Consider the following 17,651-nt stretch of genomic DNA (forward strand, 5'->3'; position numbering starts at 1 on the left):
TGGGTCCCGTCTGTGCGTCCGTCCGTCCGTCCGTCCGTCCGTCCGTCCGTCATCAACAGTTTCTCAGACACTGCTGAACCAATTTCGTTCAAACTTGGCACAAAGGCATAGCACTATGACCTACAGATGCACGTCGATTTATTTTGTGATACGATCAAATTTGGCCGCGAGGCGGCCATTTTGTTGCGATTTTTCATGTCTGTGGACCATAACTCAGACATCCTTGAACAGATTCTGTTCAAACTTGGCACAAAGGCATAACACTATGGCCTACATGTGCATGTCAAATTAGGTTGCGATACGATCCAATATGGGCGCGAGGCGGCCATTTTGTTTGCGATTTTTTGTTTCTTTGAACCATAACTCAAACATCCTCGAACCGATTCTGTTCAAACTTGGCACAAAGGCATAGCACTATGACCTACAGATGCATGTCAAATTTATGGGCGTGAGGCGGCCATTTTGTTGTGATTTTTCATGTCTTTGGACCATAACTCAGACATTCTTGAACCGATTCTGTTCAAATTTGGCACAAAAGCAAAACAGTATGCCCTTCATATGAACACCAATTTATTTCGTGAAATGATCCAATATGGCTGACAGGCGGCCATTTTTTTGCGACTTTTTCATGTCTTTGAACCGTAACTCAACAATCCTTGAACCGATTTTGTTCAAACTTGGCACAAAGGCAAAGCATGTACTATGGCATGCATATGCATGTATCAATTAACCTTGCGATAGGATCCAATATGGCTGCAGAACTGCCATTTTGTTGGAATTTTGCATGTCTTTGAATCGTAATTCAAAGGTCATTACACCCATTTTGCCCAAACTTGGCACAAAGATCAAGCACTATGGCATACATGTCAATTTACTTCGTGACATGTTCCAATATGGCTGCCAGATTGTCATTTTTTTCCAATATCGCTGCCCGATGGTCATTTTTGGATTTTTTCATGTCTTTGAGGCTTAATCATATGCAAATATTCCTTAACCAATGTTGTTGAGACTTGGTACAAAGATAAAGTACTATGGCATACATATGCATGTCTACTAATTTGTGCTATGATCCATATGGTTAATAGACAGCCATTTGATTTCAATTTTGGTGTGATTTTTTTATGTTTTTGAAACATAAACATAGATCACTGTCCCTCGATGGACTGATTTTGTTCAAACATGATACGAAGATAAAATACTATGGCTGCATTCTTGTGCACATTAATTTGTTTCATTATATGATTCGAAATGGCTGATGGCTGATTACAACAACATACCCGATCCCATAGCATTTCCAAAATTCCACCAAACCATGTGTATAGTATGTGCCATCATGACACTAGAGGCAGTGAGGGCATCGTTATGTGTGATGTAATCAAAAGTTCCTTCAGTGGTCATTACCGGCAGAGATGAGTCATTTATTGAACGTTCCTCAGATAACTTTATTATGCAAGTCACAGGCCTGATGCACCCGTTGCATCAATGTCATTCCACAGCTACCTAGACACCAAAGATTATACAAAATGGACAAGCGGGGACTGTGTCATCAAACAATGACTTGTTTATTTATTAAAAGTACGTTGAAATATTGCAGTATAAATTCAAAGAAACCATTAAATAACCATAAAAGTCACATTCTTCAGGTACTACAAATGTCACAGTTTTGGGAAGCAAGTTATTACCAACTGAAGGGGTCATTCTCTGAAATAGTTAGCATGTAAATTTCTTTTGTCTTTTCTATTTGGAAAAAATCAATATCCTTTTGTTTCATAAAACAGGTGCAACAATTCTCCCTACTTTCCATCACTTTATTCTGTATGGCTGAGGACACAATCAGTGGAAAATTTACAAAAATCCTTTCTCTTCTCTCAATCAAGCACAATTTTCTTAATCCTTTACAATGGGAATTGAGAAGAAAGGTGTTTTTAAAAGTACGTTCTCAGAATTTCTACACGTGGTCCAGGAATTTGTCTACACATGGGAGACATGGTAGACTTCACAGGGGAATCTACATTGGTACAAATCATGATGTATTGTGGGAAATCTCTAGTACTGTGATGGCCCACCATCCTCATCCTCAGGCTCTGGTCTGATTGGGGCCACGCCCTCAATGCAAGGTAGCCTCAATATGCATTTCCTTTGATGCAAGTGTTTTTCCATAATGTACGCAGTTTCACTTCTCTCTCTATCCCATGGCAAGTGTCTCCGAATAAAGGCACCACCCTTGCAACTTCTGTCCTGCTCGCTGTCCTCAGAAGAAACACACACAACTACCAAATGTCTTCAGCTTCATGCTAGTCCTTGGATAGCCCCGTTTGCGTCCTTCAATTTCTGTAAATAACGATACACAGAATAAATCATCAGAATTGTACATTATCCATTTAGTTGTTTTTGTTTAAATCTGTGAATTTATAGACCTTTGATAATTCATTTGAAAGTACTTCATTAGACTAGAATGGTTAAAAGTTGATATGTATGCAAGAAATTTGATTTCTGAATCTCACTGAAATGTTGATTCACTATACACTGGAGTCTATGAGAAAACTATGAATAATTTTTTTACAATGCTTAACAAACACATTCTGTGCTTTCTGAGGTGTTTGACAATTGATACAAATGTACTTGATTCAAATAGGGTGTTTGAAGGTTCAGATGTGGACAACAGTAATGATATTGGAATTTCAACTAAACACTTCTATTTTCATGGTACTAGTGGTCAACAGGTCACTGTTAAATATTTTCCCTGACAAAACTTGCTATATCTTTAATATGTAAGTAATAGAAATTGTTCATTGCTCTCAGTGAGCTCGATTTACAATAAGACAAGCCTCAGAGTTGCCAAGGCAAGATGTTTATGTGGCAGATAATTATACTTTTGTTCAGATTTACACTTAAATGACTACCGAGAGTGAAATAATGCAGCGAATCATTTTATCTCCCAAAAAATGTTTTGAACACTTAAACTACTTTTTTAACAATTTAAAGTGAACCCCAACCCATTCAAATTGTGCTGGCTGTAATAACTGAATGCTCCCTTGATGAATAAACTGGTCATCTATGTACTGTTGCACATCAAACTGACAAGTTTATGCCATAATATACAAATATGAAGATAAAAATGTTTTTTCACTGATTCATTGCCTATTTTATTATTTACTAAATATTCCTGTTTTTGTTAGGAGAGACTAACATCAATGTATCTCCAAGACACATGGTGTATGGTCGTGCTTCCACTATTAATTTTACAAAACATATCATCAATTAATGCTTCAGCAAATGGACCAAGTCTTTGTACGTTGGTCGAGAACTAATACAGTAAGACATATACGTTAGAATATTAAATCTGTCAAATTAGGATGGAATATTGAGGTAGAAATATTTTTGTACCATGCAGCAGCTTTGACCTACAGTGCCTTGTAACATTTACATATATTGAACTAAAAAGAGGGCATGTCATGCTGGGGAATCACCCAAATCAAAGACTGAACTGACTGCGTATGGTGCCAGTATGGATTAAAGGCAGGGGGACTCGGAGCCTATAAATACCCACTATCTCCCTGGGCATTCATAATCCAACATGAGTGGCACATGGTAACAGCATCAACGAATGCTCCCGAAAATCTGCAGTTTTCAACAACCAAAGAGTAAATTAAAGCACTGTTCCAACATATTACTTTTGTGAATACTTGTGGCATCACCTTGTTGGTGAAATTCTCTCATTATATCCATTTTAAGTTGATTTTTGATGCGAAAACTGCTGCGATGCTGTGGACGTGTTCGAAGCATTCAAAGAACAATAGGGGAAAGCTTTCAAACAGCTGCCAATCACGAGGGGATGCACGATCAAACATTTTTGTGTCAATCAGATCGATACGATGTCAACAATGAATAAACATTTGTACCACTGAGCCTTTTATACCATCCAGAAATTTCAAAGCTACAATTTTTTTACCCTGACATATAATACAGCGACCTTGCACAATATTGATCATTCCACTGCTTCTGTTGGGTTTTGTTGGTTTTTTAAATTCGCTCCGTGGCCCCAGTAGATTTTTTTCAATATGATACACAATTTGAATTTTTTTCAAGGTAAATTTAGTATATTTCTCTTGTCCAGTTTGATAGAGTAGACGTCGAGCCCGGCACTGTTGACTGAGATCAGGCTTGGGGTCATTTAATCTGTATGATCATCGTTCAGCATTTGGGTGATTTTTGTTTGGTCAAAGTAATCAGTAACAATGTACGCAAGATTCCTTATGTTGTTTTTGTCACCATCATACACGTATACGAACGGTTTTCGATTAAACATAGGGCCAAAGTCCCTGAAGCTACTATAGACATGGATACAAAATTAAGTATTTCCTGACTGTATGAAATTATCTCACTTAGGTCATCCTAGGGATCTGTATACCAAATATTAAAGCTGTCTGACCAGCGGTTTTGAAAGAACAAGCAACTCAACAGTTGACAAAGCTCTGCTGTGTTATGTAGAGAATAACCTTTTGTGACACATGTATTGATGAAGAAGGTGGATATCTTTGATTAACACTGTGAGTTCTGTTGAATAAGTTGAGACTGTACATACTCAGAGAAAGCACACTGAAGAGACAAATGTTTGAAACTTAAGAAGTTCAAGGTCATCAAAGCATTATAAGGAATCATGTAACTTTCATTGCACTGTTTACACAGATTGCATAATTGCTATAACCCTTTTCCTGCCAAGTCGGTGAAAATCCGCTTGAAATTCGGTGTAGCCAGAATCTAAGCACTGGTGACCAGCATGTCCTTCAAAGTTCACAACTTTAAACAAAAAACTTATCAGTGCAGACTTTGTACATGTGTATGAAGTACATACCTCTCATATTCTTCTCAGTTGTTGGCATGCCTTTTCGTGTGACTCTGTCATTCCTTGGGGCACTACACTTTTCCTATTTGTTCAACGCCTAATAAATATCTCCACGGGACCTGCAACTTGCAAGGAAATAAATAAAAAGTTAAAAATCCTACTGTGAAAAATTAAATTATCTTAAAACACAGATGATGAATCATCAGATTTCACGTGACAATAATGACGATGAATCACCATATTAACCTGACAGTCCATCAACACATATTTGAATCAGAAATATATTGACAAGCGTTTTCATTGCCTGAAAAGGCTAAACTTCATTGGATTCACACTGCACTATGCATTCCTGCAGTATCTCAGAGCTGGTAGACTGTCAGACCATTGATGAAAAATTGACTCTTTTTACATCCATGGGCATATCAATATCTAAAATGTGCATGTTGAAAGTAACACCACATTTCATTTTCAGCAGAAACAGAAATAAAATGACATATCATGTTTAGGTAAGATTAAAATTAATCTCATGTTAACTTAAGCCCCCACTAGCTGTATCTTCTAGCATTGTTTTTATGATTTTAACGTCAAGCCAAAATAAGTTTGTGAGAATGTTCTAATTTTGGTGATGTATACACTTATTATTAACTTACACTGGGACTGTAGGTGGGTTTACACGTGTATTTTTTTGAACCTGAGGGAATCTGATTAGTCGTTCTGTAAATATTCCTTATCAGCGATGTAAGCGATCTCACGTTTACACGTCATATACAAGGTATGAATTTAGTTCGGGTCAAGCGCCCTCAGCAATATCTGGGCTAGAGAACAATCGCTTGCTTGCAATGGCGGACCCACACATCATGTAGCTGCTGTCTACGCTCTTTTTTGTGTTCTGTCAACCAATCGAGACGCCTTCGGCGAAGAAATTTACTAGGAGAGAATATTGTTGGCCTCGCCCCGTCTGATGTCATTATCTATTTCATGTTAAGATGAAACACCTAGACAGACACCTACAATACAGACTCTTATACGGAAAATTGAGACAATCAAAGTTCCGGCCAATGCGACACTAGTAACACTGGATTTCCATGAACACGAATACACCACATTATGAGGCAATTGAATCAGTTGGCAGAGCATTAAATCAGGAAAGATCATCAAACAATTACATAATCAAGTAACCAACAACGAAATACATGATAGCTCTGCTAGAAGTAATCTTAATAAACAACACATTTGAATTCAACGATGAATTCTACCGGCAAATATGGGGATGCTCTTATACGGAAATAATCTCGATGGGTTGTTCGCCAGAAATAGCAGATATTAGGCCTTCATTTCACGAGACAGAAATGAGAATAATACTGAAACGCAAACAACAAATACCGACCTGGCTGAGGTTCAGGGACGATGTTTTTCTGATTTTCATCGGAACACAACACGAACTCAATGAATTCATATCAAACATCAACAAAATGCATCCTACTTTCAAATTTTCGTTTGAAAGCTCCTCTCAAGAAATCACATATTTAGACCTGACTATCTACAAAGGTCGTCGGTACAACAAAGAGAATATTCTCGACATCAAGACACACACAAAACCAACAGATATTTTCCAGTTCTTACAAAGAAACTCATGCCATGCCATCGGCAGCAACATTCAACGGTCTGATCAAAGGTGAAACATTACCATACATCAGAACACGTAACAACGAAACCGATTTTACACAGAAAGTCACACAATTTAGTGAAAAAAAATTAGTGAAAAATTACAAGATCGACAATATAAAATAATGAAATAGAACGCATTACAGAGAGACAGATCATAAAAGCAGGAAAAGACTGCTTGAACAACAAAAAGAAACCAATAACGCCACCAACAATACAATAGTCTTCATAACAACGTATAGCCCGTACATCGACACGACAAAAATCAAGAAGGCCCTGACATAAAACTGGAGTGAACTTGAAAAAGACGAAAACACACAAAAAAACTGTTCCAAAACCAACCAATAATCGCATATAGATGGAACAGAAATATAGGCGACACACTTATAAGCGCCAGACTTCATCGGATACTTTCTGTAACCATACTACCGTATACAGGCGACATACGGTTTCTATTCCCACTATATCGTACCCCGCCATGGCTAAGCGACATTTTACATAAAACAGCCAAACATGATGTACACTTATATTATACACAATATCATACACAAAACGCAAACAACCCAATATGAACGATGTGTGGAGTTGCTTTCCCTTTACTATCAGTTGCTTTCCCTTTACTAACAACTCATCGTAAAATGGCATCGTTTTTCTAGCTCTGCCACTATGACGGTTGTTGTCGGACACGGACTTGAACTGAGCTTGCAACCGTTTGATTTGTTGTGGCATTGTTCCGCTGTCCTCTCGGTCCTCTCGAGTCCCTTCTCCCTGGCCTTGGCAGCGACGTCTTCATACACTTGCCGATCCCTCGACGTGCCGTCCATCATACGGATGACGTTTTCGTCTCTCCAGATTGAAATTAGTAGCCTGATCTCTTCCTGTGACCAATTGTTGCCGCGATCGCGAGAGCTTCTTACTTGAACACCGTCCATTGTGGTAATGACCGAACCGAAGACAGGATATAGTTCGGCGTTTAGTTCGGTGTTCTGGTCACACGTGTAAATAGGCCATTGTTTAGTACGGAGCACCGAACCTGGACCAGCCCTCTGACACCGAATTAATTTAGTTCTTTGTTAGTTCGGTGTTGTCTGTTCACACGTCCAACTGACACAGGTTTATATTTATTCCGGTGTCTACTCCGGACTTAACTCCCACGTGTAAACCCCCTTGTACATGCAATTTTGGACAAGATAAAGATTGCAATGTGATTAAATATTTGCCAAACATTAAATCCCATCACAGTGCATACAAGCAAAAAACCCTGTATACTGTGCATATCTGCACTGAAATCTTCACACAAACTGCACAAAGCAGTCCAATGTAATGCACAGAGCATTGTGCAATTCATGCGATAAAATGTTGAATGGCCCTTACTTCATCATTTGATGGGCCACTCAGGGCGCTACATTCTCTGAATTGTTTGGTCACACAGAGTTCATGCTAATGCATGTAGTTCATACATTCCCGCAGTGAAGTTGGGCTCACCTCAGTCATACCGGTAGTGTGAAATGTTAAACAATTTCAATACCCAACACTGTAGCTAACAGAGGTGGAGGTCTGAAGTTTAGTGGAAAGAGATGATTATGTTAACTAAGATTTCTGCTAAAATATCAAGCGACCAGGATGACATTTGACCCAGCCAATATGGCTATAGGTTTGATTTTGCTGGACGGCCATCATGGAGGAAAGTGTACAGCAAAAATATCAAGTAACCAGGATGACCTCTGACCTGAATTTAACTTATTTGCTAGTATAGTGCAATAGCTTTCATATTTGGTGAGATGAGGCGTCACATCATGAATTACTTAAGATCTGTCAAATAAAATATTATTGATGTTGACTATAGCACGTACAGGGACAGCATAACGATTGGGGAGAGTCACTTTTATCAGCATCGTTTTGAAAAATTCGCCCTCCCTCCGAGCAGTGGATTCTGCTGCTGAAAGATATGCTTAGGACATATGTCCTAAATCGAGGAAAAATCTTTAGGACATCCCATAATCCTTTGTGGTCACTTGTTTACCTAATCGCAGCGTTTGTGTCAGAGAATATTGTTTTTAACACACACATATACACCATAAAGGTACCAGCCTTGTTGGTAACCAACAAGGCTGGTATCTTTATTCAGAACCTACAATACACTTGGAAATCTGGAACACAAACAAATGAAACAATAAATTTTGAATGTGAATACATCTCTGAGCTGTTTATCCCGTGAATTGTCAGAAAGATGAAATTTCAAGTCTCAAAGTGAGGTTCACAGACAATTACAGTGAGGATATCACATAACTGTGGTATCTTCACTGTAATTTTGTTTCTGAAAATTACTTTAGAACTTTAAATTTTAACTGTCAGACAGGGTCATCTGCAACAGAATAGTTTTTCCATAAGATGGCCCTGTCTTCACTCAAGACACTTGAGAGATCCATCTCAAATATTAGTGTTCCCTTAATTTTAACTCTCATCACCATATCTTGATGGTTAACAGTTAAACCATTTCTGAGGGGTGTGAGAATATGATTTTTTCAATAAAACGTTTTGTGAAACAAATACTGACACTGTGTTGAATCTAGGATCAGAGAGTAGGGGCATTTTGGCCCATGGACTTCAATTTGGGGGCTTTTTTCATTCATTAATGTCCATAAGATTAATTAATATTTATTTTTCTTACTGTTATTATTTATCTGGTATTATACTGTAATTAAGCAGTGTTTTAGCCAGGTTTTGCTAGCATGAGGACACAGTGACCCATAGTAGGTTTAAATGGGGACAAAGGACCCATAGTAGGTTTAAATGGGGACAAATTACATTTTTAAGGGACATAATATTTTTCAATAAATAACACTGTACAGTGTCATTGTGTATCATCATCACCTGGTACTATATTTGGTTTTAAATAGACTAGTCAGGTGAGTGCATTAAAGGTAAGTAATAAACCACTGGTGTTGTGTCAAATTGTACCAACATAAACCTTCAGTATCATTTAGTTTACTGCATTCGCACAAACTGCAGGACTTCCCTAGATCACCAAAATGATTAGCCAACTCGTTAGCCAAATGAACAAGTCATTGTTGATGACACAGTCCCCACTTGTTAATGGGTATTTTGATTACAGGTCCTCAGAGAGGATAGAGTCCTCTTCATTAGGTCTGTGATAAAAAATACTTTTGAATAAATTCGCTTGATACATGTCTGAGTTGTAGTTCAGGACATGAAAAATCATAATAAAATGGCCACATGGTGGCCATAATGGATCGAATCACAAAACAAATCAATGTGCATATGTATGACATATGGTAGGTCAATGTCCTTGTACCAACTTTGATTAAAATTGGTTGAAATATGCCTGAGTTATGGCTTTGTACATGAAAAATCATAACAAAATGGCCGCACAGCAGCCATAATTGATCGTATCACAAGACAAATTAACATGCATATGTATGACATTGGTCAATGTCCTTGTACCAACTTTGAATAAATTTGCTTGATACATGTCTGAGTTATGGTTGTGGACATGAAAAAACGTAATAAAATGGCCACACAGCGGCCATATGGATCGTATCACAAAACAAGTCAATGTGCATGTGTATGACATAGGTTGATGTCCTTGTACCAACTTTGAATAAAATTGGTTGAGATATGCCTGAGTTATGGCTCTGTACATGAAAAAATCGTAACAAAATGGCCGCACGGCGGCCATATTGGATCGTATCACAAAAAAAATTGATGTGCATAGCTTTGACATTGGTCAATGTCCTTGTACCAACTTTGAATAAAATCTGTAGAAACATGCCTGAGTTATGGCTCTGTACATGAAAAAATCGTAATAAAATGGCCGCCTGGCGGCCATATTCAGTGTTCTCACCAGAAAAAAAATTTTGTGGGACATTTTGTCCCGCTGACCAAGAAAAAGCGGGACAACGGATGATTTTTGTGAGACAATATATAAATATGTTAAAAAAGTCAAACTGCAAATACGAACCTTATTCTATGCATGGAAAAAATAAAGGACTCAACAAGACACACTTTTTTGTAAACATTCGGTAAACATATCAACTGATATTGAATATCAGTGCCTTTTAATGAAAAGTCTATGGGACTTTCGTTCTTTCCAGTGTGAAAGTCCATTTCGGGGCCCTCTACAATAACAGTAGTTGCTAGGGTGTCCAGCCGTTCAGCTCCCAGTTGATTCCTGTCATTAGTTACGTTTTTTTCGCACATTAAACCCCCTTTCACAACCAGCAGAAGGAACAGGCCAAGTCAGCATTTATTTAGATCAGGAAACATATCCCTATGATGTTTGTAAACAATCATCAACTTTTGACGTGAAATTTTGGTCGCCAGCCAAGGCTACAAATTTTGTCAATTGATTGAAGCATGGAAAAAAGACGTCCATGTTCTCACGTATAAGTTCGCCTGGAATAATATACTTATCACATGCGCAAGCAAAGAATTGATAATTTTTTGCATAATAAGAGAACTTTCCTCCAACTATTCCACATTTAAACCTCTGAACTACTTTTGGAATAATATTATCAATCGGCAGTGGGCCAACTATTCCACATTTAAACCTCGGAACTACTTTTGGAATAATATTATCAATCGGCAGTGGGCCAGTTGTCGATCATTTCCAGTCGTGGGTACTAGGTCGCGTGGACGAGGAACGGAGCAAATGCCTGATAACATCACACAACACGTATCTCCCGCAAAGTTTATACATGATTCCAAACAAAGCAAAGACCTAAAAATTATCTCAGACAAAGTTGCGTTATTTTTCGAGAACAAAAATTCACTGAATCTCAACGGCACGAACACTATAACGTCGTTCCCGTCAAGACCCTGGTTGCCATGCGGAACTCACAGTATAATGCTACCAGCTTCGAGTTCGTTGTTTTCGAAAAATGTTCATGTAATTCCTTAGGGATATACAAGCTTTACATTCTTGTGTTTTCGTAGTTCGGATTATTGTTGTCGTAGCCTATGAAAATATTTATCGTGCCCATGACGCCTCCAGCTTCCGCGAATTCCGTGGACATGTACCGGTATGCATGCAAGGCGAACACGTCCAGTGCGTCAGACTACCACAGTCTCGTGTGGTTCAATACACGACGGCCGCTGTGTGGTATACGTAATCCATCCACACATCGGCCATCATGTCCCAAGTGACTGTGGCTTAAGTACGCCCTCTGACGGGTATTGCCTCCAGATTGCCTCGGTTTCAACCAGGAAGTGTAATTACTCACGTCAATCATTTGCGTCCATTATGAAAAGTACTGGCTGTATGATATGGCCGGCCGGCCATACGGCTGGCACCGCGAAAGTTTATAATTTCAAAGGCGCGCCACTATTGGCGCGCAACGCCAAGAAATCCGCGACAAAACAGAAAATACGCGAGAATGTCGCGGATCGCGGCCTGGTGAGAACGCTGCATATTGGATTGTATCACAAAACAAATTGATGTGCATATGTATGACATAGGTCAATGTCCTTGTACCAACTTTGAATAAAATCTGTAGAAACATGCCTGAGTTATGGCTCTGTACATGAAAAAATCGTAATAAAATGGCCGCCTGGCGGCCATATTGGATCGTATCACAAAACAAATTGATGTGCATATGTATGACATAGGTCGATGTCCTTGTACCAAGTTTGAATATAATCGGTTGAGATGCCTGAGTTATGGCTCTGTACATGAAATAATCGTAACAAAACGGCCGCACGGCGGCCATATTGGATCGTATCACAAATAAAATTAATGTGCATAGCTATGACATTGGTCATGTCCTTGTACCAACTTTGAATAAAATCTGTAGAAACATGCCTGAGTTATGGCTCTGTACATGAAAAAATCGTAATAAAATGGCTGCCTGGCGGCCATATTGGATCGTATCACAAAACAAATTGATGTGCATATGTATGACATAGGTCAATGTCCTTGTACCAACTTTGAATAAAATCTGTAGAAACATGCCTGAGTTATGGCTCTGTACATGAAAAAATCGTAATAAAATGGCCGCCTGGCAGCCATATTGGATCGTATCACAAAACAAATTGATGTGCATATGTATGACATAGGTCAATGTCCTTGTACCAACTTTGAATAAAATCGGTTGAGATATGCCTGAGTTATGGCTCTGTACATGAAAAAATCGTAACAAAATGGCCGCACGGCGGCCATATTGGATCGTATCACAAAAAGAATTGACGTGCATATCTATGACATTGGTCTATGTCCTTGTACCAACTTTGAATAAAATCAGTTGAAACATGCCTGAATTATGGCTCTGTACATGAAAAAATCGTAATAAAATGGCCGCCTGGCAGCCATATTGGATCGTATCACAAAACAAATCGACGTGCATCTGTATGACATATGAAGTAATCCTTGTACCAAGTTTGAATGAAATCGCTTCGGGCATCTCTGAGATATCTGCGTGAACGGACGGACGCACGCACGCACGGACGCACACACGCACGGACACGACCAAACCTATAAGTCCCCCGGACGGTGTCCGTGGGGACTAAAAATCTTGTAGCCACTTTGAACAACTTTAGACAGTTTACGATTTCAAGTGTGGCAATAGCTTTGTTGGCATTCAGAAGTTCCCAATTATACAAATCAAGATGTTTTGTATGTTGTTCATGATAATTTTTACAGTAAACAAATATTTGTTCAGTTTTTATTACATTAACTATCTGTGTTTTTATGACATTAGAAGGATAGAAATATTTTTTCATTTCTAGTGGTAACTTTTTTCACCAGAAATAAAATTAGGTGGCAATTCTACAAGTCTGGTAGCAATGTGAAGTGTATATTACCACAGATACAGAATACTTCTTCAGCATTTATTCAGTATTCACAGTATGACAACTTATCATATATGTAAGCTAAAAGCTCCTCATGTGGCTAATTTATGCAGTCTTTAAAGTCATGTTGAAAATTTTGTGAGCCACACAAATAAAAATTTTAGATGAAGAAAGCATTTGGTAGCATAGTGGCAGTATAGATACAAGTATTGTGGTGTTTAAGGCCCTGGTGTTGTGTCATACGGTAGTTGTGATCAAGCAGGCTCAATAGCATCTTAAGCATAATATTTTTCTTGAGGACAAAAAGGGTCGGCCCAAATTATGTAAGACAAGCAAGACACAATGATATCGTTCATTTAATTTCCCAATGTTTTTAAAAGTAATCATTGTATTAATGATTATGACAACATTTAGCCCAGAAATATTTTCATTTGATATTTTGATATCATCAAGAACTGTCTGGTAATGTTCACTATTGCGTCATTAAACTGTTGGAATCTGCAAAATATTAAATCATCCAGAATCACATCATTTCTTGTAGAAGTTATAGCAATTTGAAATAGGCCAAATGGACAATTTTCATACCGGTAGTTCTACTTTTGAATTGTTGCTTTGATGTTAAGTTACCATGCAAAATTGCAGTTCTCAAATGTGACGATTTGAAAATGGATATGCTTATTGCAACTACTGTTCACAATGTCCCTTTGCCATGACTCTTAATAAACTTTTGATTTAAAACTGACAGTCAAGCTAATACCATTAAATTGGAAGGCACCAAGGACCTTTGAACATAAGATTGTACCTATTGGACCTCCATAGGTGGTTTCTTTTGAACCATAATTTTGTACTTAAGGGTCTTCATTCATGACATCACATGAGATGACCCAGATTTGACCTTTGAGAAAACCTCAGTTTTTCTCCTCTTCCCTTGTATTATGATTCTGTTTGTGAAAGTTTCCTTTGAAATTATGGTTTTTACTAACAAACTGAGTAGTTACAGGCCAAATTTTTATTCAAGCAAAGTAGGTAAAATTTGGACTCATAGATGACCGGGACTCACATAAGTGAGTCAGTGTATTCATGGACGTATCGAACTGCAACAATGTTTGCTTCACGTACCAGGGAATTTGTAACTTTGTAGAAAGGAGAGTAAACTGTTTCAATACATTGCAACTTTGTAGGAAGGAGGGTAAACTGTTTCAACATCTTACAACATTTTATTTTAGCTGTAGTTTTCTGTTGAGGAGGCAGCCACTAAACTACAGCCGACGGGGATTGCAACTTTGTGCCTCAGGGCCTGGCGGATTGAAGTTGGTTTGTGACATTTTTTTCCGGCCATTTGTCAGAAATTACAAAAAAACTTTAGGACATTTTGCAAAAAAACCGGCCATTTGCCGAAGGCCAGTGAGTAACTGAATCACTGCCTCCCTATAAATTTTTTCCAGTCCCTTACCGGCCAGCACAGGTTGAATTCGTGAACACACATATCACAGGTCACCACTTTATGCACATACAAGGCCTCATTAAATGTGATTTAACAGTGAAGATTAAACAATAAAGTGAATTAGAGTGAAAATTCACCTATTTCTACTAGCTTAAAATGCTAATCATGCAAACTGAACTTTGGCTCGCGGCAGTGAATTAGCCTTTTTCGTGGTCGTACAGGTAACTCTCTTGTGCTGCAGTGTATGAGTAATTGTCTATGTTTGCAAAGCAGGGGCACTCTCGGAGAAATCCTACCGGTGCGCACAGTAAAATCACAGTCCTTAGCAATTTGTAGAGTTGTGCAAGTCCAACATATCAATAATTTGTCACATAAGTTACATAAACAATACTATAGGGCAGAATTCAGAGAAAACCAGGACAAAATGGGGAGATACATGTATTTTGAGGTAAACAAATTTCAAGACTTACAGCTAGTGGTTCTTTAACCCTTTGAACCCGGCTCAGACATAAATGTCTGATGACGTCATAGAGTACCAGGGGGTCAGGGTGCAAAGGGTTAAACATGCTAGTCGTCATGTACATGTAACTTTGCATTATTTATAACCTTCTAAATTAATACTATTATTGTGACAAAGGAAATAAATTGACAACATAAATCATTAAATGTAATGTCTCCTATGACTATAGAAAAAAAAGGTCAAAAAATACCAATGGGCCCTATTCTGTCCTTGAGCCATTGTACATACATAAATTTGAGCTTGAATAAGTGGACTTGTGGGATTGAATTAAAAAATCGGCCAACATTCAACTGATTATAGTTTCAAAAGAAAATAAAGGATAGCAAATCTTCATTATCTTATTATTAACCTTCATGCACAGCCATTTTGAGTAGAGGTTCAACAAACAATAGAGCGTATAAATCATGTGTTCCTTGGATTACTTTTCATGGAGACTGAACAGAAATTACAGGGGGTAAGGCCTTTTTTGGGGTCCATTTTTTAAAAAAGCATTTTGAATTGTCATGCATGCCTTTGGGGCAGGGTTACCATTTTTGCGCAACTATTGAAACTATTTGAAAACAAGATGTGGCCAATACAGTGCTTTACCAAAAAAATATCAAATTTAATACATTGGAATCTGTTAGGCAAAATATTGACAGTTTTCCCCTATGCAACATGCATTATATGTACATTTATCCATGTTTGATAATTTATGTAATTCTAGTAGTTGGAATTTGGATGCAAAACACATCTGTGTACAAAAAATTTGATTTTTGGATTATTCAATATACATTGTAGTCCATGAGGAAACCATGATTTTTTGCAATAAATCAATAGCTATATCTGTGTGTTTATAGTGCTTAATTATTGATATTAATGCCAGTGTTCGAAATTTGTGGAAAAAATCAACCAGTCACCAGGACTGGTAACTTCAAAAAGTTGCCTGTCCTGCCAAAAACTTACCAGTCCTGATACTGCGATTGCTTTTTGTGCCTAAGTATTTTTGTTATGCGCTGTTGAGTAGGATGAATTTACGGGAAAGAAAACTGTCTTGCCATAAAATTTGAATGGGAGCCCAGAGAAAAAATAGCAGACATAGTTTTAAAGAAGACTCCCCACGCTAAGTCAACCTGTCCGCCAGACTGGTAACTTTTTTATTTTACAAGTCCTGCAGAAAAACAACCAGTCTCGGACTGCCGGACAGGTGTTATTTTGAACACTGTTAATGCACTTGATTAGATTGAGCTGGTTACTAGTGAATGTGTGTGCAAGAAATTTGATTTTGGAATTTCACCGGAATGTTGATTCACTAAACATGTACATTCTGGTCTCTGAAGAAATATGAAAAGGTATTTTGAAATACAACACAAGCTAAATCTGTTTGGCAATTGAAATGTGCACAATGAGAATATTGGTTGAAAGAACAGATGTGAACAACAAATGTGATATTGGACTTTCACCCTAGTGATTTTTTGTAAAGGTTAAAAGTATTCTTTAACAGTTCAAAGTTAAATGAGAACTTATATGTCAATTATTAAGATATCATTTATACAGACTGTGACTCACAGGGCACATGAAAATTTTGGAGGGACAATCTTTTCCTTGCTAACACTTTTTGAAGGGTCATTATTTTCCATTTTATAAGGCACTTTTGCTGATCCCTGGAATTGCCTTTGTTTAAATATGTAGGAGGACTACCTTTTGTTTTCCATTGAAACTGTAATCTGGTTGGTAAATTTTCTGGTGAGACAATCTGGTGCCAACACAGGCCTCTAAAAACACCAATCAATCCCCCCGCCCGTAATTTTTGTCCAGTCCCTGACAGGTATCAACACTCATTAGCATAAAGTGACCCGGAAATTCGATGTTCATTATTCGTTTGAAATTATCAGGAATATCGATGATTTAAAACAAACAAACGTTCGATACTTTGCCAGATACAGATTTTGCTGGACACGTTTATACCAGAGGGAGTAGACGTATCCCAGACACTTCTGCTGGTCAAGAATAAGTGAATAGCTATACTGTACATACATACCTGGTAAGCTTACACGAGAACCGTTCAGCTGATGCAGGACTCTTTGGCGATCACCACACTGGCACTAGATTCAAACGTACCGCATAGTCGTCGAGACGGTCCAGGATTTCAAGGTTAGAGTCTTTAGTGGACATTCCTAGACACCGGCGGGACGTGTCAGTACTAAAATATAGACGACGCAACGCAACGCTGAGTAGGCGACGCGACGCTATCCATAACAATGGCGTCTTCTGAGTATGGCTCCCCAAGTGCTCAAATATTCACGAAACGAACTTTGCAAAGAATTTGATAACTATCACTTTTCACTCAATCTTGAAGAAAATGTTATTTTTTTGCTCTCGTTAAATAA

General features: G+C 38.1%; 1 protein-coding gene and 1 long non-coding RNA gene across 3 annotated transcripts in view; one reads left to right on the forward strand and one right to left on the reverse strand.

Annotated features, from left to right (window-relative positions):
* Positions 1 to 17,651, forward strand: part of LOC139129289 (pyrethroid hydrolase Ces2e-like) — a 40,623-nt gene that overhangs the window by 4,671 nt on the left and 18,301 nt on the right. The gene's annotated exons all lie outside the window — the stretch shown is intronic.
* Positions 1,853 to 17,543, reverse strand: LOC139129966 (uncharacterized). 2 transcript variants are annotated; one of them, XR_011551728.1, is made up of 3 exons: positions 17,303 to 17,543; positions 4,856 to 4,965; positions 1,853 to 2,331 (listed from the first exon to the last, which is right to left on the reverse strand). It is a non-coding gene; the product is annotated as an uncharacterized lncRNA (long non-coding RNA). The 2 variants fall into 2 exon arrangements; XR_011551727.1 differs by having other exon boundaries at positions 4,856 to 4,971.

The sequence above is a fragment of the Ptychodera flava genome, chromosome 3 (assembly GCF_041260155.1).
Source record: "Ptychodera flava strain L36383 chromosome 3, AS_Pfla_20210202, whole genome shotgun sequence".
Lineage (NCBI taxonomy): Eukaryota > Metazoa > Hemichordata > Enteropneusta > Ptychoderidae > Ptychodera > Ptychodera flava.